This window comes from Bombina bombina, chromosome 1 (genome assembly GCF_027579735.1).
Source record: "Bombina bombina isolate aBomBom1 chromosome 1, aBomBom1.pri, whole genome shotgun sequence".
NCBI classification, from domain to species: Eukaryota; Metazoa; Chordata; class Amphibia; order Anura; family Bombinatoridae; genus Bombina; species Bombina bombina.
Window position 1 is genome coordinate 561,161,595 of NC_069499.1, and position 21,728 is coordinate 561,183,322.

Genomic DNA, 21,728 nt, shown 5'->3' on the forward strand with positions numbered 1-21,728 from the left:
ACAGGCACATTTAAATGTAAAAAGAAAGATTGTGTAATATGTCCCCACATACCAAAGAACCACAATGTGATCGAAAATTTTGACAATTCCAAAAAGTTTGTCAACAAGGATAGGTGTACCTGTATGAGCACCCATGTGGTTTACCAACTTAAGTGTAAATGTAATTATATCTATGTAGGTAGAACGAAGAGAAAAATCAAATATCGATTCAGGGAACATTTAAATAACATTGACAAAGGGCTTGAAACCCATAGTGTTTCTCAACATTTTAAACAAGTACACAATTGTGATCCCAAAGATATAGAAATTAAAATTATAGAATGGGTCCCTCCCAACATATGGGACACCAATAGGCTGCTTAAATTACGCCAACGAGAAACCTTTTGGATAAAAAAGTTGGATTGTCTTTACCCACAAGGGTTAAACATTGATTTAGACATACAAGCCTTTTTAACCTAGGGTACTATTAGGTCTTAATATTTGGACAAGTTTTTAGTACACATTTATGCTTTTTAATTATATAATGTATTTAAGCTTTTAAATGGAAAGGCTCTTTTATATGTTTTGTTTTTAGATGATCCATGTATTTTACAACAATATTAGTGTTTTTTATGAAGTACATAGGTAAGCATATATAAATATTTCTTGTTTTTATATTTTCACAAATTCATGTATTTAAATGTATGTATATAATGCAATATAAGTAATGGTATAATGCTACTTTTTTAACATATATTTTAAGTTTAGCAATGTTTACTGACAGGCACTTGAATATTGAATAGTAAACCCACTTTCCTCTATTATGCTTTATAAATAATAATATATTGCTGCACTTTTGCAAACTTGATACATTCTGAGCAAAGCTTGGGACAGGCATTGAAACAGTTAACAGTTAACTGACAGTCCCCTTAAAAGGCAGGAAGTCAGTGATTTACAACACTTGAAAAAGTTCCAGCACGGAACGAAACGTACGTCGAGTGGAGATAGGGGGTTTATACACTGCCCTAAACAATTGTTGTGTTACTTTTATCCAGTGAGGCCGCAATCTGATGTGTTTGTTTACATTGTGCATACACATAGCGGGCTGAGGATAAACATTTTACCATATACCTACATACCTATCTATGGTCCTATGATACACAAATTTGGTGTGAGAGAGACTATTCGCTACATTGGGACAGTATTTCCTCTACCAGCGACTACTGGCCAATAGCGGAGAAGGAGATCACGGAAGTCATCATCTGATTGGCTAGAAGCCAACACAGCCTTGCATAGCCGTGACGTCATGCGCAACGCTACCGGAGCCAGACGCAAGGAGAGACCCACTGGGTGATTGTATGCATTGCGTATTACTTACTTTTAAATTGTGAGTGTATGTCTTATTGTGTGTTTTATTTGTTAATAAATTTTATACAGACTGTCTGCACTTAGATGCGTTTGGGCGCTCTTTCTTCTTTGTTTTTTAGATAACTTACTGTTGTGCATATAATAAGTTTTCTAGGACTATAATAGATAATTGGTAAAAACTGTTAAATCTGATTCTGTCAGATGTGTTACTTTCAATAAAAGTGTGGTTATTTTATTGGCTTGTAGTCTTTCAATTTATATTCTTTTAAATTTATGAAATTAATTAAAAACTCTAATAGTAATACAATTATACAGAATTTTTTTTTTTTTTTAAAAGTAATGTTCAGTTTCAGTTTTTGGCAAAGTGCATCGGTTTTGGTTTTGGTCCAGAATTTGCATTTTGGTGCATCACTATTTATGTCCTATACTTTTATTTAGTGTACACAATATTAGAAATAAATAAAAGCTGTTTTTATCCCTCCCTTTCTTGTTACTCGTGGACTTCCACATCTTCGGTATTGTATCCCATATGTAAAAGCTCTCTCCATCTATATGAAAGAAAACAAAATTTATGTAAGAACTTACCTTTTATGGTGACGAGAGTCCACAACGCCCTCCCAATTTTTTGGGTCATTATTTATTTTATTTTTTATATATATATATAAAGCACATCTTTTTTCCTGCTCCTCTTTTTTATGCTTTTACTCCTTAACACCAAACCACTTGGCTATATGTTAAGCTGAGGTATATGTTAGGTGGGCAGAGTATTTATAGGCTTTTGAGGTTTGGGAAACTTTGCCTCCGCCTGGTAGGAATGTATATCCCATACGGTAACAGCTTGTGGCCACCAAGAAATAAATGAATTTATCAGGTAAGTTCTTACATAAATTTTGTTTTTACTCTCCATGTTTAAATTCCTAACACAGTCTTACAGGACTTTTATAGGTTTCAGTCTAGCAAGGAAATCCTTGATAGTGAATCTCTTTGTAGATGCTGTATTTTTACCATGTATATTTTTAATAGCAAAATACTGCATGTTTTCACTTTGTAAATGTATAAACAAACACAATTTATGCTTACCTGATAACTTCATTTTCTTCTTAAACGGGAGAGTCCACAGCTGCATTCATTACTTTTGGGAATTCCGAACCTGGCCACCAGGAGGAGGCAAAGACACCCCAGCCAAAGGCTTAAATACCTCCCCTACTTCCCTCATCCCCTTGTCATTCTTTGCCTTTCGTCACAGGAGGTTGGCAGAGAAGTGTCAGAAGATTAAAGATAGTCTCTTATGGAGGGTAGTACTCTTTGAAATGGGACTGGAGGTTTAAGTAATCCTGTCAGCCTCTCAGTGAGAGCATGACTGAATGTTAGAGTCCAGAGATGCAGGGAGAGTCTTTCTGGGAAACCATCCCGACTCATGTTAACAGCTCCTTAGCAATCAGCGTTGACGAGTTTCGGTGCCTGCTTTCTTCACTCAAGTCCATGTCAGAGCGAGGCTACTATCTGTCACACTTGAAGGGCCGTGCTCCTGTTTCACAGCGTAGATTCCGGTAAGATCAGTGGGACTCCTTTATCTTTATGGAATCAAGGGTTAATATCTCCTGAGGGGAGTTATTGAACAGGGGGGGGGACTTTAATCATGTTTTTTATGTGATTCTGTCTGCTAATGTGTAGTGACGCTTGGGCTTGTTGCTATATTGGAACATAACAGCCTTTTTTGTCAGGCTGCATGGCTCTTGTGGCCTTGGCACACTTTTCTCTGGGCTGCACAGTGTACCTTGTGACTAGGCATGGTCCCGTTCTGCACTCCATTTCTGTATTCCTGACTGCGTGGCGACGGAGAGAATCTTTTGCTAGTTGTCTGGGTCTCAGGAGGTGGTGAGTGCCCCAACCATTGTGGGTGTAAGGTGCTGTTTTTAATTTTTTCTTCTATCCATAATTTCTATCCAAGTTATGGAGGATTCTGATTTTCTGTAGACGGATGTCTCTGATTCAGATTCTACTTCTTGCAAAGAGTATGAGATGGCCCGGGTAATCCAGGCCCATCAGTTAAGTTCTGAATGCCGCTTTAGACTGCTCTCTTCTCGCAACAGGGAACATAGAGTCCGCCGAGCTATCTGCCCCTGGGGATCCCACATCCCGTGAGGTGCTTGCCCTAGAACCTTCCTTAGCTACACATGCAGGTGTTTCCAATGTTGTTACCCCTTCTCCGGAAGGCGGTTTGTTTCCTCCAGAGGTTACGGCACGGTTCCGCATGGCCATATCTGTGGCGTTGGCACATTTACAACTTCCTGGGAGGGAGGTGTTGATGAGATACTGTCCGTGTTCTGTTAACCAGGGCTCGTCAGGCGTGGGATTGTCTGGGTCAGATCAGCCATCTGGGGAAGCGGTTTCCTCTGAAGCTTCAGGGGCTCAACCCTCGGGGTCGGGGTCGTCTGTTGCCCCGGCGGAGGTAAGTCTTTGTTTTCGTTATAGACTGGTCCTTCTGCGGCATGTTTTGGCTGTGCTGGAGGATCCCAATCCTAATGGCTTGAGGGATCCTCTGTATTCTGTTCAAGAATGCAAGCTGGGTTAGACGTGGGGGGGATGAAGTTAATCTCCTTGTCGTCTCCAATTTACTTTCTTTTTTGGTATCTTATTCCAGTTCTGAGCTTCGGGAGAATGGGGTCTGTGATTGGCTGGTCCTGTTAGTGTGCCCATTCTTCTTGGGCGTTCACCTGCGGGTGCTGCCCTCTTTTTCTTTGATCCGGTTAGTATGTATTTTATTTATTTTTGAGAAGCTTTTGTCTGTTATAATTTTTCCATTGGGAAACATCTCTTCTCTGGAATTTGATACTAGCGGTTTTGTGGTCGCTTGGGCACTTCTGCGGAAGATGCATGTTAAGGTGTTAGTACATTGTTATGTCTATAGTTCCTTTTGTCGATTCCTATTGGGGTTTCAATTTTTCTGTGGCCTGGGTCAGTTCTGAGTGCCCTATGTAGCAGGCTGGTCCTGGTCGGGCACTATTTTCCATTCCATAGGGTCTATATCATCCATGTGGTGCCGGTATAACCGGCTGTCCTGGTTGGGTGGCGAGTTGCTCACTTGGATGGGAAGTTTGTTATACTCTGGTTTCTCTTCAGATCGAATAAAGCTTTCACCTTTACTAAAGTTTTCTGTGGAGAGGATCATCCATGAGTTTTCTCAAATTTTTTGAGGCTCTGCCTCTTGCAGGGCTAAAACTTGGTAGAGGAGGCCTTTCATTCCTAGACATCAGGCTGGTTCTCTTTTCTTACTTTGGGTGGGGCATCAGAGGGATTGTACTCAGACCTCATTGTCCTGTTCCTGATTGTGGGCCGGGTTTCAGAAGGGATCCTGCTAAAAATTACTCTGGGAGTTCCAGAGGTCCTTTGGCCTCAGAGCTAGGGTTTTCCATTCCCAATGGGATTGGAGGTCTAGATGACTCCTTGGACATCTGGGGTACCAGGTTGGGGTGACTTGTATCTCCTCTATAGTATTCTTATTGAATGTATTTTTTGAGGCTTTGATGACGGTAACTCTTCCTTAAGGGGTCGAGGTGTCTCAGGCTTCTTTTTTCCCATTCTTGGGGCTGGTGGGAGGTCATCTGTTTGGGAAGGTCGGCATTTACGGCATTTTTCTTCCTTCTACTGCTTCTCGTCTGCTCCCATGTTTTGGGGCTCTGGAGAATGCGTTTGTTTCCATTGTTTTTTCTGGAGCTGCCCTTACTTAAGATTTCTCAGTTCAGGAATTGTGAGCCTTGTCCATTGTTAATTCCTTGAGCTGTGGGGGTATCCGGGAGGTTGATCCTGAAGGGATTGTTTGTATTCTCAAACTGGATTATCTAGTTTTGAGCTCTAACTCTGGGATGTTGTCCCTCGAGCCTTTAGGAGATGCTCTCTGTCTCTGGGATGCTTAGCGAACATCCAGTGTCCAAGGACCTTTGGATGTGGCTTTGGTTGCATCTCCTGGGGTACATTTTCTCTGTGTAAGGTATCCCTATGGTTCCTCAGGGGTTACTACCTTGTAGCCGGCTCTGGTTTCCGGATGTCCGGTTTCCCGGAAATGTTCTTGTCTTGGAAATCTGTCTGAATCTCTTAGATTGGTTTTGGGCAGTTCAGTCCTTCTGGTTTTGACTTATACTTGCCCTTTCAGGGGTTTTTGTTTTTCTCTTATCGGAGACTTGGAAATAGCCTGATGGGTAGTTTAGCTGTCTAGCAAACGGATGATTGCAGTGGCTATCTGTTGCAGCTATTTGCACCTTAAAGGTGTTCTCAATGGCGGTTTGTTTTTCCACGGAGCCGGCTGTTGCAGCCGGATGGTTCTAATACAATCGGTATTGCCTTTGCCGTCAGTCTGCTGCCGCATACTCCATGCCTGTGGGCGGGCGAGTGGTTATATTTGGCTTTCTCCACCCCTTAGGGAGATTGGGGCATACCGCAGTATCCACCTTGAGCCCAGGAGGTCTTCCTCTGTTAAGTGGTGTCACCCCTGCCTTGCGTACAGGATGTCATGAAGGGTTGGATTCTGGTATCGTGCCATCACTGTTGTTTCAGTGTAGTCTCTTTTTTGCCTGGGAGTGTCCCTTCTTGTAGGGTAAGGATCTGTGTCTGGGTCATGGAACCCGAGCTCGTCCTATGTTCTGTCATAGCTTAGTTGGTTATCATGCCAGTCTTGTTAGCAAATGGTGAAGTTTGCTCTACCCATTGGTACCGTTCAATTTAGTTCCCCTCATTTTTTCCTTACTGAGGATCTGGGTGGTAGGGGGAAGGGTTTATTTCCCTGCTTTCAGACATTGCCAGCCGCTTTGGTGCTGAGTCAGTTGTCACGGAGAGGGGGGCAGAGGTCTGTCTGCTTGATTGAGCCTTGACCGTGTATCTTACTTAGATCTTGTGATCCCTCCTTCACTGGGAGGCTTTGTGGTGTTTCCTTCCTCAGCAGCGGACTTTCTCTGCCGGTTTAGGATGCTCTCCTACTTCCTTGTTTTTCCTGGGAGGGAGATGGTTTCTGCACTCCTTCGGAATTTTTCCTCTGTGGGAGTCCTGGTGCCGTCCCTAGCTTGGTTGGCTAGTGTTCACGACTGGAGTCTGCTAGACTTCTGTTGCAGAGGGAAGCCTGTGGCTTCATCTGGAGCACGATAAGATTTATGGTGCTATTTTTAGATGGTTTCCGGGGGTGGTTTTTATCCCTCGGTCGCTCTCTCATAGTGCGGATTGCACGCTGTGTGAGGGATGGGATCTACCTTGTCTCTCTAGGTCTCCAGGGTTGGGACGTTAGATGGTCCCTTGGGAGCGAGGGAGGGATTTAAAGGGAAATTAAACACACATTTTTTCTTTCATGATTTCGAAAAATCATGCACGTTTAAACAACTTTCTAATTTACTCCTATTATTTAATTTGTTTCATTCTCATGATATTATATGCTAAAAAGCATATCTAGATAGGCGCAGAAGCTGCTGATTGATGGCTGCACATAGGTGCCTCGTGATTGGCTCACCATGTCCTTAGCAATTTCTTCAACAAAGAATATCTATAAAATGAAGAAAATTAGATTATAGAAGCAAATTCCGATTATCCTAATCCTTTGAAGGTATAATCTAGATTTTGTTAAAGACACAGAGACGAGTATTTTGCATTATCTTTCTTTACTACTCAAATGCAGCCTTTTAAAGAACAATAAGAAATAACAGAACAGATGTTAAAATAACAATAAGAAGCTAAATGGAGCTTATTATAAAGGCAAGAAAAATAGCCAATCAGAGAAGGGAATAGACTATAAACTGGCTCATATGCTGTCAGTCCTCCTCTTTCTTAACTGATGCTCACAACGAACAGAATATTAAGCACCATAAAAAGTCCAAATAGTCCAAAACAACATAGGATTATAAAAGCCAACGACTTGAAGAATTGATTGAAGAAACTCCAGGAATTGATGCGTTTGATTGAAGACAGGAAAGAAATCCTGGATCCATTTGATGATTGGTGAACTTCTTGGTTTGAGGGTATGAATACAGATACCAGAAAAGGATTGTATTCATATGGAAACTGTTAAAGACAAAAAATATTAATAATATACACCAACAAAAGGGTGGGAAAAAATAACATATTTGAGGTGGGAAAATAATCATCTCTGTGTCTTTAATAAAATCTAGATTATACCTTCAAAGGATTAGGATAATCGGAATTTTATTACAAGACCAGAGACTCTTATTTTGCAAGTTTAAAGCATATTAAGAGAATAAATTAAGAGAGGCGTGTTGAATGGGTCTGAAATAAAATTGCTTGAAAATGGAGTCTGAAGACCAATCTGCCGCATTCAAAATTTGTTGAAGAGGAGCAGATTTTAAAAAAGGCCTTCGAGGCAGCAGAACCTCTAATAGAATGAGCCGAAAAAGATATATCAATACCGGCTTCTTTCATGACCCATTTAACCCACCTTGCAATAGAAGTAGAAGTGAAAGAAGCATAAGGAGGAACGAAAGAAATCAAAAGTTGATTAGCAGATGGTTTTCTAAAGGTCATAGTTCTAGACTCATAAGATTTTAAACATTCAACCTCACACAGAGAAGGTTCGGAAGGAAGATAAGGGTAGAAAATGGAGGTAGAAAGAGTCTTAGTTCTACGTGAAAGAAAAAAGGTAACTCCTTCAGGAGAGAAACATTTAGAATTCCAATCTAAAGCTTTTACATCAGAAACTCTTCTAAAAAAAATTAAGCAGAGAAGAGTAGCAAGTTTAGCAGAAAGTCGTTTTAAGGATAAGGAAATATTATCAGGCCAAGATTTAAAAAGAGAAAAAAATTAGATCCACATCCCAGAAAAATTCATGTTTTGGGACCGGAGGACGTTTTAATCTGATGGCCTTGAGAACCCTACAAATTAAAGGGTGTTTGCCGATGGGAAGATTATTAATTAAATTATGCCTGTCAGAAATAGCTGATTGATGGACATTAATGGTTCTATACGCAAGACCTGAATCAAAAAGATGAGGTAGTTGTTAATTTCTGTTAAATCCGAAGAAACGGGATCCAAGTGTCTCCGCAAGCACCAGCAAGACCATTTAGACCATGCGGCGAAGTAGCATCTACGAGTACCTGGGGCCCAGGAATCCTGAATGAGGGATCTAGCTCCCTCCGAAAGTCCTCTGAGAGACCAGGGTCCCCTGAGATTGTCCATGCTACTAGGAGAAGAGAGCCTTGGAGAACTAGACTGTGACAATTGCCCTCTGGATTTGTGAGAAGATGGGGCAAGGGAAGGAAACAGGATCGGGAGATTGATGGACATCTCCAACAGAGAGGGGTACCATGATTGGGTCGGCCAAAAGGGGGGTCACAATTGTTAAACATAACAGATCCCTGCGAATTGTTGAAATTGTCCTCGGCATCATCGAAAAAGGAGGGAAAGCATAAGCTTTCTGAAGAGGCCATGGATGAAGAAAAGCATCTATGGCTGCTGCCTCCGGGTCTGGACGCCAGCTGAAGTACGGACAAATCTGGAAATTGGTCCTGCATGCAAAAAGAGCCAAAGAAAAGGGACCCCTGAGAGATTGAAGAGAGAGGAAAATGCTCCTGTCCAACCTCCAGTCGCTAAAATCCGTCAAATGACGAGATCCCCCAATCTGCCGCTGAATTTGATTGTCCTGGAATATATTCTGCTTTGATAGAAATATTCCTGTCCAAAAAAAGATGAATAAACTCTTTGGTTATATTGGACAAATCCCTGGACTTGGTACCTCCCAAACGATTGAGATACTGCACCGCAGAAATATTTTCCATACGTAGGAGAATAGAGACTGGAGAAGAACATTTGGCAAAACTTTTGACTGCAAACGAGCCAGCCAATAATTCTAAACAATTGATGTGAAAACGTTTCTCCTCCAATGTCCATTTGCCACCTGTAATGGAGGGGCCACAACGCGCTCCCCAGCCTGAAAGACTGGCGTCGGATTCTATAATAAAATCGGGAGTCTTGCCAAAAATAGCTCTCCCATTCCAAGCTTCCAAATGGGAAAGCCACCAGGAAAGTTCTTCTTTGGCTTCTGAAGACAAAGGGATGAAATGAGAGTAAGAAAAACCTTTTCTCAAATGAAGAATTTTCAGTGTCTGAAGTTTGCGATAATGTAACGGAGCAGGAAATATAGCCTGAATAGAGGATGATAGTAAACCTACTATTCTGGCTATAGTTCTGATAGGAACCGAGTCTTTGGATAACGTTTTGGAAATTTCTTTCTTGATGTTCTTCACCTTGTCTGAAGGAAGACTCAAGGTGGAAAGAACAGTATCTATTTGGAAGCCCACAAAAATTAAAGATCTGGTAGGGAATAGAACTGACTTCTGCTTGTTCACGATGAAACCTAACAATTCAAATAAGGAAATTGTGGAAGAAAGATGACCTTGAAGAGAGAAAAAATCTTGGTCCATTATTAAAATGTTGTCTAAATAAATTATCAGACGAACACCCCGAAGTCTCAACCAAGCCACTACAGGTTTGAGTAATTTGGTGAAAATCCAAGGGGCGGAAGACAGACCGAAAGGAAGACAGGTGAAATTCCAAAAATGGTCTTCCTAACGGAAGGTCAAAAACTTCCAGTGTTCTTGAGCGATTGGCAGAGTAAGGTAGGCGTCTGTGAGATCCAGACAAACTAAGCAATCGTTTTCTCTTAAACATTCTCTTAGCAAGTGTATGCCTTCCATTTTGAAATGATGGTATACAACATAAGCATTTAGGGATTTTAGATTTATAACTGGTCTGAACTGATTGTTTTTCTTTTTTTTATTAAAAATAAGTTGGTTAAATAAATATTGTGAGGTTGAAAAACTGGAAGAATTGCTTTTTTGGAAAAAAGGGTTGAAATTTCTTTTCTGACCAAAAAGTGTCTTCTTGAGAGAAATGAATGGGTTGAGGAAATTTGATTTGGATTGGAAGAGACGTGAACTCTATATGAATACCTGACACTGCTTGGAGGTAATTGCAAACCAATATTGGGCAAACAGGGCGAGTCTGCCACCAATTTTTTCTGGAAAAAAAGGAACAAGGGGAGGAAATAACAAATTTACCTGGAGCTTGTCTAGCTCTTGCTCTGCTCCTAAATCCTCTTTGACTTCAGGGACGTCCTCTCGAAGGGAAGAAGGAAGAGGGTAGAGGGTTCTTGAAAATTTATTTGGTATTGTGGTTGATACTGGGAAGGATATTGGGATTGGTGGGGGAAATAATGAGACCTGGATAAGTAAGATTGGCGGCCGGGAAAGCGGCCTCTGCCTCTCCCGGCCCTGTCAGAAAAACCCTGGTCGGGATAAAAAAATTCTTGACCGATGTTTTGACTTTGTTCAAGTCAGAGAAGGTGTTAACGTATTGATTTAAATCTTTCAAATAAGAGTCTATAAATAAGAGACCATTTTCGTCAGAGGCAATATTATTGGAAGAAAAATCAGATATCTTAGGGTCAATTTTGCCTAGGATGTTGCGCCGTCTCTCACAGGACATAGCACAATTGGTATTTCCCACAAAACAGAGAAGTCTCTGGACCCATTCTCGAACTATATAAGGGTCTAGGGGAGAATTTTCTGCCACTCCTTGTTCGGATAACTCAAATAATTTGGTTATAGGGCCAACTGAATCTAATAATTTGTCTTGACAAATCTTCCATGATCTGTCAATGCCCTTCTTTAGTTTATAACCAGGTGTTCCAGATAATTTTAAAATTTTGGGATCAACTTCTGGGGTAGTGGAAGCATTTTTGGGGAGAAGGGGACGAGGACACTCTGCTCTCATTTTGTTGCGGGACTGCTTTTTTAAGGGTTTACGGAGTTGGTAATCTATAAATTTTGCCAACTCAATAGGTGGACACCACTCGGCAGAGCGAGGATGATGTAAATCATCTGGTTTAAACCTGGGATTTCCTAAACAATCAGTAAAATCTTCTTCGTTCTCAATAAAATCATTAAATTTTTTAGACATCTTTTTATGTTTTTTAGCTGCTGGTGAATCATCAGAATCGTTAAATAAATCAGAATTAATATCTGTATAATCTTCCTCATCTGAGGTATCAGAATTTGAGGATGATATCTTCTCATAAGATTTAGTTTTTGATTTTGACTTTAAACATATATTAGTATCCCCCATTTGAGTACCCTTGGGGTGCAGGGTCCTTTTTACAGCGGTTTTTGTTCCTGCTGTTTTTTTGCTGTGAGGAATATTTGAGTCAGACAGAAGCTGACGAGATTTTGATATGTTTTTTACTTGCTTTAAAGGCAATTGAAGGGTTTTTTCTTTTTAAAGATTTCTTTTTCTCTTTAATACCCATCAGTGAGGACATTTTATTATACAAATTGTTCATAGAAGAATCAATCATGGTTTGAACTACTTGAACAGTTAAGGGAGAAGTACATACTGGATTTTCAGACATTATAATAAAATATGTGGAAAATGTATAAATAAATATTAAATAAACTCCCTGCATCTATATTAAATAAAAACCAAAACAGTCCCAGAGCAATTTGAATAAAAATTTTCTTGACAGAAAAAAACGTTATAAAATTATTATTAAAGTTGAACTAATATTGCCTAAAACAATTCCAATAATGAAAACTTTAAAGTGAAGGTCAATTTTCATCAATGAGTGCCCGGTTTTTAAAAATACTTTTAAAATCAGGGGCACTTTCATTGATGAAAATTAACATTGCACTGGATTTTAAGAAATACTTACCTTTTACTCCTGCAATGCCGGATCGACGATCTCCCTCCTTCTTCTTCCTGCTGTAGACAACAGCAATGACGAAACTGGCTTCCTCCAATCACAGCCAGGCATCACGAGCTGGACGCTCTGGGGTGCAAGCCATGATTGGAGGAAACCGGTTTTTGTCATTTCTGACGTCACTACAGAGGAACTGAGGCTGAGATCGGCGATCCGGTTTTGCAGGAGAAAAAGGTAAGTATTTCTTAAAATCCAGTGCAATGTTAATTTTCATCAATGAAAGTGCCCCTGTTTTAAAAAGTATTTTTAAAAACCGGGCACTCATTGATGAAAATTGACCTTCACTTTAAATAAACTTGGCCAGTAGATGGTAATTCAGGCTTAATAATAACTAAAGTGAATGAATAAACAAATTCCTGACCGAGTTTAACAATTAGCAACAAAGTTACGTTGATCGGTAGGAGATGGAGGCTGACTGTGAGAAGAAACCGTAAACTACATCAGCGCAAGTGGCAGGAAGGGAAGGCCGGCCCACAAAATGGCAATGGGCGGAAGCGCGCGGCAAGGGGATAGAAGAGGCAGGTAAAAAATGCAGTTGACATAAAAACATTAAGGGGACAAGTTAAATAGCAACGTAAAAGCGGACACTAAGGAAAAATAAAAGGTAGTAAAACCGAAGACATGGGAGGCTATAAAAAAGGCATTTAAGGAAAAAAGAGTTGAAAGAGAAAAAAATGGGAAAAAACGGTACATACAAATAATGAAATAACAGTACAAATTACATATAAAATAAAGGCAAAACGAATAAATAATATTTATTGAAGGAAATACAATATATATGAAAAAAGAGAGAGTTGAAATATTAGGGACAAATATTGCACTACTTATCTGAGTTGAGCAGCAAAAGAAAGAGGAGGATTTACAGCATATGAGCCAGTTTATAGTCTATTCCCTTCTCTGATGGGCTATTTCTTTCATGTAATTAGCAAGAGTCCATGAGCTAGTGACGTATGGGATATACATTCCTACCAGGAGGGGCAAAGTTTCCCAAACCTCAAGTGCCTATAAATACACCCCTCACCACACCCACAAATCAGTTTTTACAAACTTTGCCTCCTGTGGAGGTGGTGAAGTAAGTTTGTGCTAGATTCTACGTTGATATGCGCTCCGCAGCAGGTTGGAGCCTGGTTTTCCTCTCAGCGTGCAGTGAATGTCAGAGGGATGTGAGGAGAGTATTGCCTGTTTGAATTCAATGATCTCTTTCTACGGGGTCTATTTCATAGGTTCTCTGTTATAGGTCGTAGAGATTCATCTCTTACCTCCCTTTTCAGATCGACGATATACTCTTATATATACCATTACCTCTACTGATTCTTGTTTCAGTACTGGTTTGGCTTTCTACTACTTGTAGATGAGTGTCCTGGGGTAAGTAAGTCTTATTTTCTGTGACACTCTAAGCTATGGTTGGGCACTTTTATATAAAAGTTCTAAATATATGTGTTCAAACATTTATTTGCCTTGATGTTCAACGTTCCTTATTTCAGACAGACAGTTTCATATTTGGGATAATGCATATGAATCAATCAATTTTTTTTCTTACCTTAAAATTTGACTTTTCCCTGTGGGCTATTAGGCTCGCGGGGGCTGAAAATGCTTCATTTTATTGCGTCATTCTTGGCGCCGACTTTTTTTGCGCAAATTTTTTTTCTGTTTCCGGCGTCATCCGTGTCGCCTGAAGTTGCGTCATTTTTTTGACGTTTTTTTGCGCCAAAAGTGTCGGCGTTCCGGATGTGGCGTCATTTTTGGCGCCAAAAGCATTTAGGCGCCAAATAATGTGGGTCTTTTTTGGCGCTAAAAAAATATGGGCGTCACTATTGTCTCCACATTATTTAAGTCTCATTAATTATTGCTTCTGGTTGCTAGAAGCTTGTTCACTAGCATTTTTTCCCATTTCTGAAACTGTCATTTAAGGAATTTGATCGATTTTGCTTTATATGTTGTTTTTTCTATTACATATTGCAAGATGTCTACGAGTGACCCTGAGTCAGAAGCCACTTCTGGAAAAATGCTTAACTGAGTTTCAGTTCTACCAAAGCTAAGTTCATTTATTTTAAATGTTATAAATGTTTATCTTTAGCTATGGTTTGTAATAAGTTATTATTATATACTTTTACGTGCAGATTCCATTAGTATTTATGCTTTATACATTTCCATTCTTAAGTACAAGAAATTAGAAGATTTATAAGAAATATTTCTCCAACATAGGTGTGTCCGGTCCACGGCGTCATCCTTACTTGTGGGATATTCTCTTCCCCAACAGGAAATGGCAAAGAGCCCAGCAAAGCTGGTCACATGATCCCTCCTAGGCTCCGCCTACCCCAGTCATTCTCTTTGCCGTTGTACAGGCAACATCTCCACGGAGATGGCTTAGAGTTTTTTAGTGTTTAACTGTAGTTTTTATTATTCAATCAAGAGTTTGTTATTTTAAAATAGTGCTGGTATGTACTATTTACTCAGAAACAGAAAAGAGATGAAGATTTCTGTTTGTATGAGGAAAATGATTTTAGCACCGTAACTAAAATCCATGGCTGTTCCACACAGGACTGTTGAGAGCAATTAACTTCAGTTGGGGGAACAGGGTGCAGTCTCTTACTGCTTGAGGTATGACACATTCTAACAAGACGATGTAATGCTGGAAGCTGTCATTTTCCCTATGGGATCCGGTAAGCCATGTTTATTAAGATAGTAAATAAGGGCTTCACAAGGGCTTATTAAGACTGTAGACTTTTTCTGGGCTAAATCGATTCATTATTAACACATATTTAGCCTTGAGGAATCATTTAATCTGGGTATTTTGATAAGATTATATCGGCAGGCACTGTTTTAGACACCTTATTCTTTAGGGACTTTCCCTAATCATTGTCAGAGCCTCATTTTCGCGCCGGTATGGCGCACTTGTTTTTGAGAACAATGGCATGCAGCTGCATGTGTGTGGAGCTCTGATACATAGAAAAGTCTTTCTGAAGGCATCATTTGGTATCGTATTCCCCTTTGGGCTTGGTTGGGTCTCAGCAAAGCAGATTCCAGGGACTGTAAAAGGGTTAAATATAAAAACGGCTCCGGTTCCGTTATTTTAAGGGTTAAAGCTTCCAAATTTGGTGTGCAATACTTTTAAGGCTTTAAGACACTGTGGTGAAATTTTGGTGAATTTTGAACAATTCCTTCATACTTTTTCGCAATTGCAGTAATAAAGTGTGTTTAGTTTAAAATTTAAAGTGACAGTAACGGTTTTATTTTAAAACGTTTTTTGTGCTTTGTTATCAAGTTTATGCCTGTTTAACATGTCTGAACTACCAGATAGATTGTGTTCTGACTGTGGGGAAACCAAGGTTCCTTCTCATTTAACTATATGTATTTTATGTCATAAAAAAATTTAGTAAAAATGATGCCCAAGATGATTCCTCAAGTGAGGGGAGTAAGCATGGTACTGCATCATCCCCTCCTTCGTCTACACCAGTCTTGCCCATACAGGAGGCCCCTAGTACATCTAGTGCGCCAATACTCCTTACTATGCAACATTTAACGGCTGTAATGGATAATTCTATCAAAAACATTTTAGCCAATATGCCCACTTATCAGCGAAAGCGCGACTGCTCTGTTTTAGAAAATTCTGTAGAGCATGAGAACGCTGATGATATGGTTTCTGAAGGGCCCCTACACCAGTCTGAGGGGGCCAGGGAGGTTTTGTCTGAGGGAGAAATTTCAGATTCAGGAAACATTTCTCAACAAGCTGAACCTGATGTGATTACTTTTAAATTTAAGTTGGAACATCTCCGCGCTCTGCTTAAGGAGGTGTTATCCAATTTGGATGATTGTGATTATCTGGTCATTCCAGAACCACTATGTAAAATGGAAAAGTTCTTAGAGGCCCCGGGGCCCCCCGAAGCTTTTCCTATATCCAAGCGGGTGGCGTACATTGTTAGTAAAGAATGGGACAGGCCCGGTATACCTTTAGTACCTCCCCCCATATTTATAAAATTGTTTTCCTATAGTCGACCCCAGAAAGGACTGATGGCAGACAGTCCCCAAGGTCGAGGGGGCGGTTTCTACTCTACACAAGCGCGCCACTATACCCATAGAAGATAGTTGTGCTTTCCAAGATCCTATGGATAAAAAATTAGAAGGTCTGCTAAAGATGTTTGTTCAGCAAGGTTCCCTTCTACAACCAATTGCATGCATTGTCCCTGTCACTGCAGCCGCGTGTTTCTAGTTTGATGAGCTAGGAAAGGCGATTATTAGTAATTCTTCTTCTTATGAGGAGATTATGGACAGAATTCGTGCTCTTAAATTGGCTAATTCTTTCACCCTAGACGCCACCTTGCAATTGGCTAGGTTAGCGGCGAAAAAATTCTGGGTTTGCTATTGTGGCGCAGAGCGCTTTGGTTAAAATCTTGGGCAGCGGATGCGTCTTCCAAGAACAAATTGCTTGACATTCCTTTCAAGGGGAAAACACTCTTTGGCCCTGACTTGAAAGAGATTATCTCTGATATCACTGGGGGCAAGGGCCACGCCCTTCCTCAGGATAGGTCTTTTCAAGACCAAAAATAAACCTAAGTTTCGTCCCTTTCGCAGAAACGGATCAGCCCCAAGGGCTACGTCCTCTAAGCAGGAAGGTAATACTTCTCAAGCCAATCCAGCCTGGAGACCTATGCAAGGCTGGAACAAAGGAAAGCAGGCCAGGAAACCTGCCACTGCTACCAAGACAGCATGAAATGCGGGCCCCCGATCCGGGACCGGATCTGGTGGGGGGCAGACTCTCTCTCTTCGCTCAGGCTGGGGCAAGAGATGTTCTGGATCCTTGGGCGCTAGAAATAGTCTCCCAAGGTTATTCTCTGGAGTTCAAGGGGCTTCCTCCAAGGGGGAGGTTCCACAGGTCTCAGTTGTCTTCAGACCACATAAGAAGACAAGCATTCTTACATTGGGTAGAAGACCTGCTAAAAATGGGAGTGATTCATCCTGTTCCATTAGGAGAACAAGGGATGGGGTTCTACTCCAATCTGTTCATAGTTCCCAAAAAAGAGGGAACGTTCAGACCAATCTTAGATCTCAAGATCTTGAACAAGTTTCTCAAGGTTCCATCGTTCAAGATGGAAACCATTCGAACACTTCTTCCTTCCATCCAGGAAGGTCAATTCATGACCAAGGTGGATTTCAAGGATGCGTATCTACATATTCCTATCCACAAGGAACATCATCGGTTCCTAAGGTTTGCATTCCTGGACAAGCATTTCCAGTTCGTGGCGTTTTCTTTCGGATTAGCCACTGCTCCTAGGATTTTCTCATAGGTACTAGGGTCCCTTCTGGCGGTGCTAAGACCAAGGGGCATTGCTGTAGTACCTTACTTGGACGACATTCTGATTCGAGCGTCGTCCCTTCCTCAAGTAAAGGCTCACACGGACATTGTCCTGGCCTTTCTCAGATCTCACGGATGGAAAGTGAACGTGGAAAAGAGTTCTCTATCTCCGTCAACGAGGGTTCCCTTCTTGGGAACTATAATAGACTCCTTAGAAATGAGGATTTTTCTGACAGAAGCCAGAAAAACAAAACTTCTAGACTCTTGTCGGATACTTCATTCCGTTCCTCTTCCTTCCATAGCGCAGTGCATGGAAGTGATAGGTTTGATGGTAGCGGCAATGGACATAGTTCCTTTTGTGCGCATTCATCTAAGACCATTACAACTGTTCATGCTCAGTCAGTGGAATGGGGACTATTCAGACTTGTCTCCGAAGATACAAGTAAATCAGAGGACCAGAGACTCATTCCGTTGGTGGCTGTCCCTGGACAACCTGTCACAAGGGATGACCTTCCGCAGACCAGAGTGGGTCATTGTCACGACCGACGCCAGTCTGATGGGCTGGGGCGCGGTCTGGGGATCCCTGAAAGCTCAGGGTCTTTGGTCTCGGGTAGAATCTCTTCTACCGATAAATATTCTGGAACTGAGAGCGATATTCAATGCTCTCAAAGCTTGGCCTCAGCTAGCGAGGGCCAAGTTCATACATCAACCATCAGGGGGGAACAAGGAGTTCCCTAGCGATGGAAGAAGTGACCAAAATCATTCTATGGGCGGAGTCTCACTCCTGCCACCTGTCTGCTATCCACATCCCAGGAGTGGAAAATTGGGAAGCGGATTTTCTGAGTCGTCAGACATTGCATCCGGGGGAGTGGGAACTCCATCCGGAAATCTTTGCCCAAGTCACTCAACCGTGGGGCATTCCAGACATGGATCTGATGGCCTCTCGTCAGAACTTCAGAGTTCCTTACTACGGGTACAGATCCAGGGATCCCAAGGCGGCTCTAGTGGATGCACTAGTAGCACCTTGGACCTTCAAACTAGCTTATGTGTTCCCGCCGTTTCCTCTCATCCCCAGGCTGGTAGCCAGGATCAATCAGGAGAGGGCGTCGGTGATTTTGATAGCTCCTGCGTGGCCACGCAGGACTTGGTATGCAGATCTGGTGAATATGTCATCGGCTCCACCATGGAAGCTACCTTTGAGACGAGACCTTCTTGTTCTAGGTCCGTTCGACCCACTCCAGCTGACTGCTTGGAGATTGAACGCTTGATCTTATCAAAGCGAGGGTTCTCAGATTCTGTTATTAATACTCTTGTTCAGGCCTGAAAGCCTGTAACCAGAAAAATTACCACATAATTTGGTATATCTGTTGGTGTGAATCTGCAGGATTCCCTTGGGACAAGGTTAAGATTCCTAAGAGTCTATCCTTCCTTCGAGAAGGATTGGAAAAAGGATTATCTGCAAGTTCCTTGATGGGACAGATTTCTGCCTTGTCTGTGTTACTTCACAAAAAGCTGGCAGCTGTGCCAGATGTTCTAGCCTTTGTTCAGGCTCTGGTTAGAATCAAGCCTGTTTACAAAATTTTGACTCCTCCTTGGAGTCTCAACCTAGTTCTTTCAGTTCTTCAGGGGGTTCCGTTTGAACCCTTACATTCCGTTGATATTAAGTTATTATCTTGGAAAGTTTTGTTTTTGGTTGCAATTTCTTCTGCTAGAAGAGTTTCAGAATTATCTGCTCTGCAGTGTTCTTCTCCTTATCTGGTGTTCCATGCAGATAAGGTGGTTTTGCGTACTAAACCTGGTTTTCTTCCAAAAGTTGTTTCTAACAAAAACATTAACCAGGAGATAGTTGTGCCTTCTTTGTGTCCTAATCCAGTTTCAAAGAAGGAACGTTTGTTGCACAACTTGGATGTAGTTCGTGCTCTCAAATTTTACTTAGCAGCTACTAAGGATTTCAGACAAACTTTGTCTTTGTTTGTTGTTTATTCTGGTAAACGGAGAGGTCAAAAAGCAACTTCTACCTCTCTCTCCTTCTGGATTAAAAGCATTATCCGATTGGCTTATGAGACTGCCGGACGGCAGCCTCCTGAAAGAATCACAGCTCACTCCACTAGGGCTGTGGCTTCCACATGGGCCTTCAAGAACGAGGCTTCTGTTGATCAGATATGTAAGGCAGCGACTTGGTCTTCACTGCACACTTTTTCTAAATTTTACAAATTTGATACTTTTGCTTCTTCTGAGGCTATTTTTGGGAGAAAGGTTTTGCAAGCCGTGGTGCCTTCCATTTAGGTGACCTGATTTGCTCCCTCCCTTCATCCGTGTCCTAAAGCTTTGGTATTGGTTCCCACAAGTAAGGATGACGCCGTGGACCGGACACACCTATGTTGGAGAAAACAGAATTTATGTTTACCTGATAAATTGCTTTCTCCAACGGTGTGTCCGGTCCACGGCCCGCCCTGGTTTTTTTAATCAGGTCTGATAATTTATTTTCTTTAACTACAGTCACCACGGTAACATATGGTTTCTCCTATGCAAATATTCCTCCTTAACGTCGGTCGAATGACTGGGGTAGGCGGAGCCTAGGAGGGATCATGTGACCAGCTTTGCTGGGCTCTTTGCCATTTCCTGTTGGGGAAGAGAATATCCCACAAGTAAGGATGACGCCGTGGACCGGACACACCGTTGGAGAAAGCAATTTATCAGGTAAACATAAATTCTGTTTTTTTCTGATTAAGGCTTTGTCTGACTTCGTGCCTTCTAATACAATTTTTAGGTCTTTTTCACTTCTTTTTTAATTATTGAAGTTTCAAATGACCAACAACATACTGATTTATCCTTCTCTGATGATGTTTTTTTCTCTTTCAGAAATTCTCTTCATCAGATATTGACACTAACAAATATACTTTTTTATAATTTTTTTATTAAAGTACATTTGTTCTTTGTTGAAGAGGTGTTGATTATTTTGGATATTAAGGTAACTAGTTCTTTAAGACTAGCTGACACTATTTCTGCCTTTTTTCTTCTGTGATTTCAGAGGTTTTCTTTCCAATTCCCCATACTAGGGAATGGAATAGGCTGAGAATTCTCTTTTATTCCTTCTTCAAGGTTTTAAACTATATTCTTTGCCAGCAGTTAAATTCAATTTGGAGGGTTCTCCAATTTATTGGGGCTATCTCTACTCCTACTAATTATGCTATTGTTTCTATAGCAAAATAATATTTATTTTTCTTTATATAGTTGTATCTTATTTATGGAAAATTATTTAGTTTCAGGTACTTTTCTTGGTCCTGTGATATTGCAATTGCTTCATTTTTTCTGTTTACTTTAAGATCAAGTATCAGATTATGATTTATTTTAGCATTGTTAAAGGGACAACATTTACTAGACTAGGTGCTGTTGCATTTGTCTTGTTGTTTTGCATTTTGCAAGTCCTCTGTTTTGACTGGTCCTTTAAACTGGTCTATCATGCTAATGATTTAATTTGTGTCTTCATTTTATTGAATATATTCGCAAATGAGGGTTATTCTATGTCTTTAGCTATTTTAGCTAGAAGAATTTTGTGATTTTTTAAAAAAAAAAAAAGAAAATCCGTATTTCTTAACTGTTACTATGGGCTTCAAGATTGAGTTCTAAGACTAAACTTTAGGCTTATACTAGTTTGGTTGTTCTTATTAAGGAACAAATTCCTGAGTTCTTTCCCAAGTAACATGTTTATAATTGGGGTTCGACATCAGCTCCCTAATATTGCGATGTACGTGCCGTATCCCAGCTTGGCTGGTAAGGGGCAGGTTAAGACTTCTTTGAAATTTATTTGGTTCTATTTTGTCCTAATTTCTTTGATTTTATTCCAGTAAGGCTAACACTTTCTTTAAGTGTGTTTCTGTCCTATATATTTTGGATACTGTTGTAGCATGGCTGGGCACCCATGGGGTTCAAGCGCTGCTCAGACCTGGAATCTTCTGGGGTTTTTCTTCCAGTTCCTTTTTTAGGAACTGGGTTTTGGAGTTTTATTCAAACTATTCTGCCTTTTTATGGTCACTGATAGCATTATTTGTTTTCATTAGATACAATAAATGCATATTTTTCATTTTTCTGTTTTCATTCAGATTATTTCCTGAGGATGCGGACTCTCATATGATTCTCTTGCTCTTCAGGACATAGTTAGAGGATCTTTTTTTCAAAAGTTCTTGATTCCTCACGTAAGGGTCACCTTTTTTAGGTTTCCAGATGGTTTATGTCACTGTCGTTGTCTCTATCGGACAAGGGACAATTTGTATTGGGTTCCGTCTGTCGGTACCTTTAGTCTCTATTTTTTTCTTCAGTTGCTATATATGCATAGACGTT

General features: G+C 40.8%; 1 protein-coding gene and 1 non-coding gene across 2 annotated transcripts in view; both read left to right on the top strand.

Moving 5' to 3' along the window:
* ARMC8 (armadillo repeat containing 8) overlaps positions 1 to 21,728 on the top strand; it is a gene marked incomplete in the record, with an annotated part of 400,143 nt that overhangs the window by 288,163 nt on the left and 90,252 nt on the right.
* Positions 4,451 to 4,565, top strand: LOC128646338 (U5 spliceosomal RNA). The gene has a single exon (XR_008400282.1). It is a non-coding gene; the product is annotated as a U5 spliceosomal RNA (small nuclear RNA).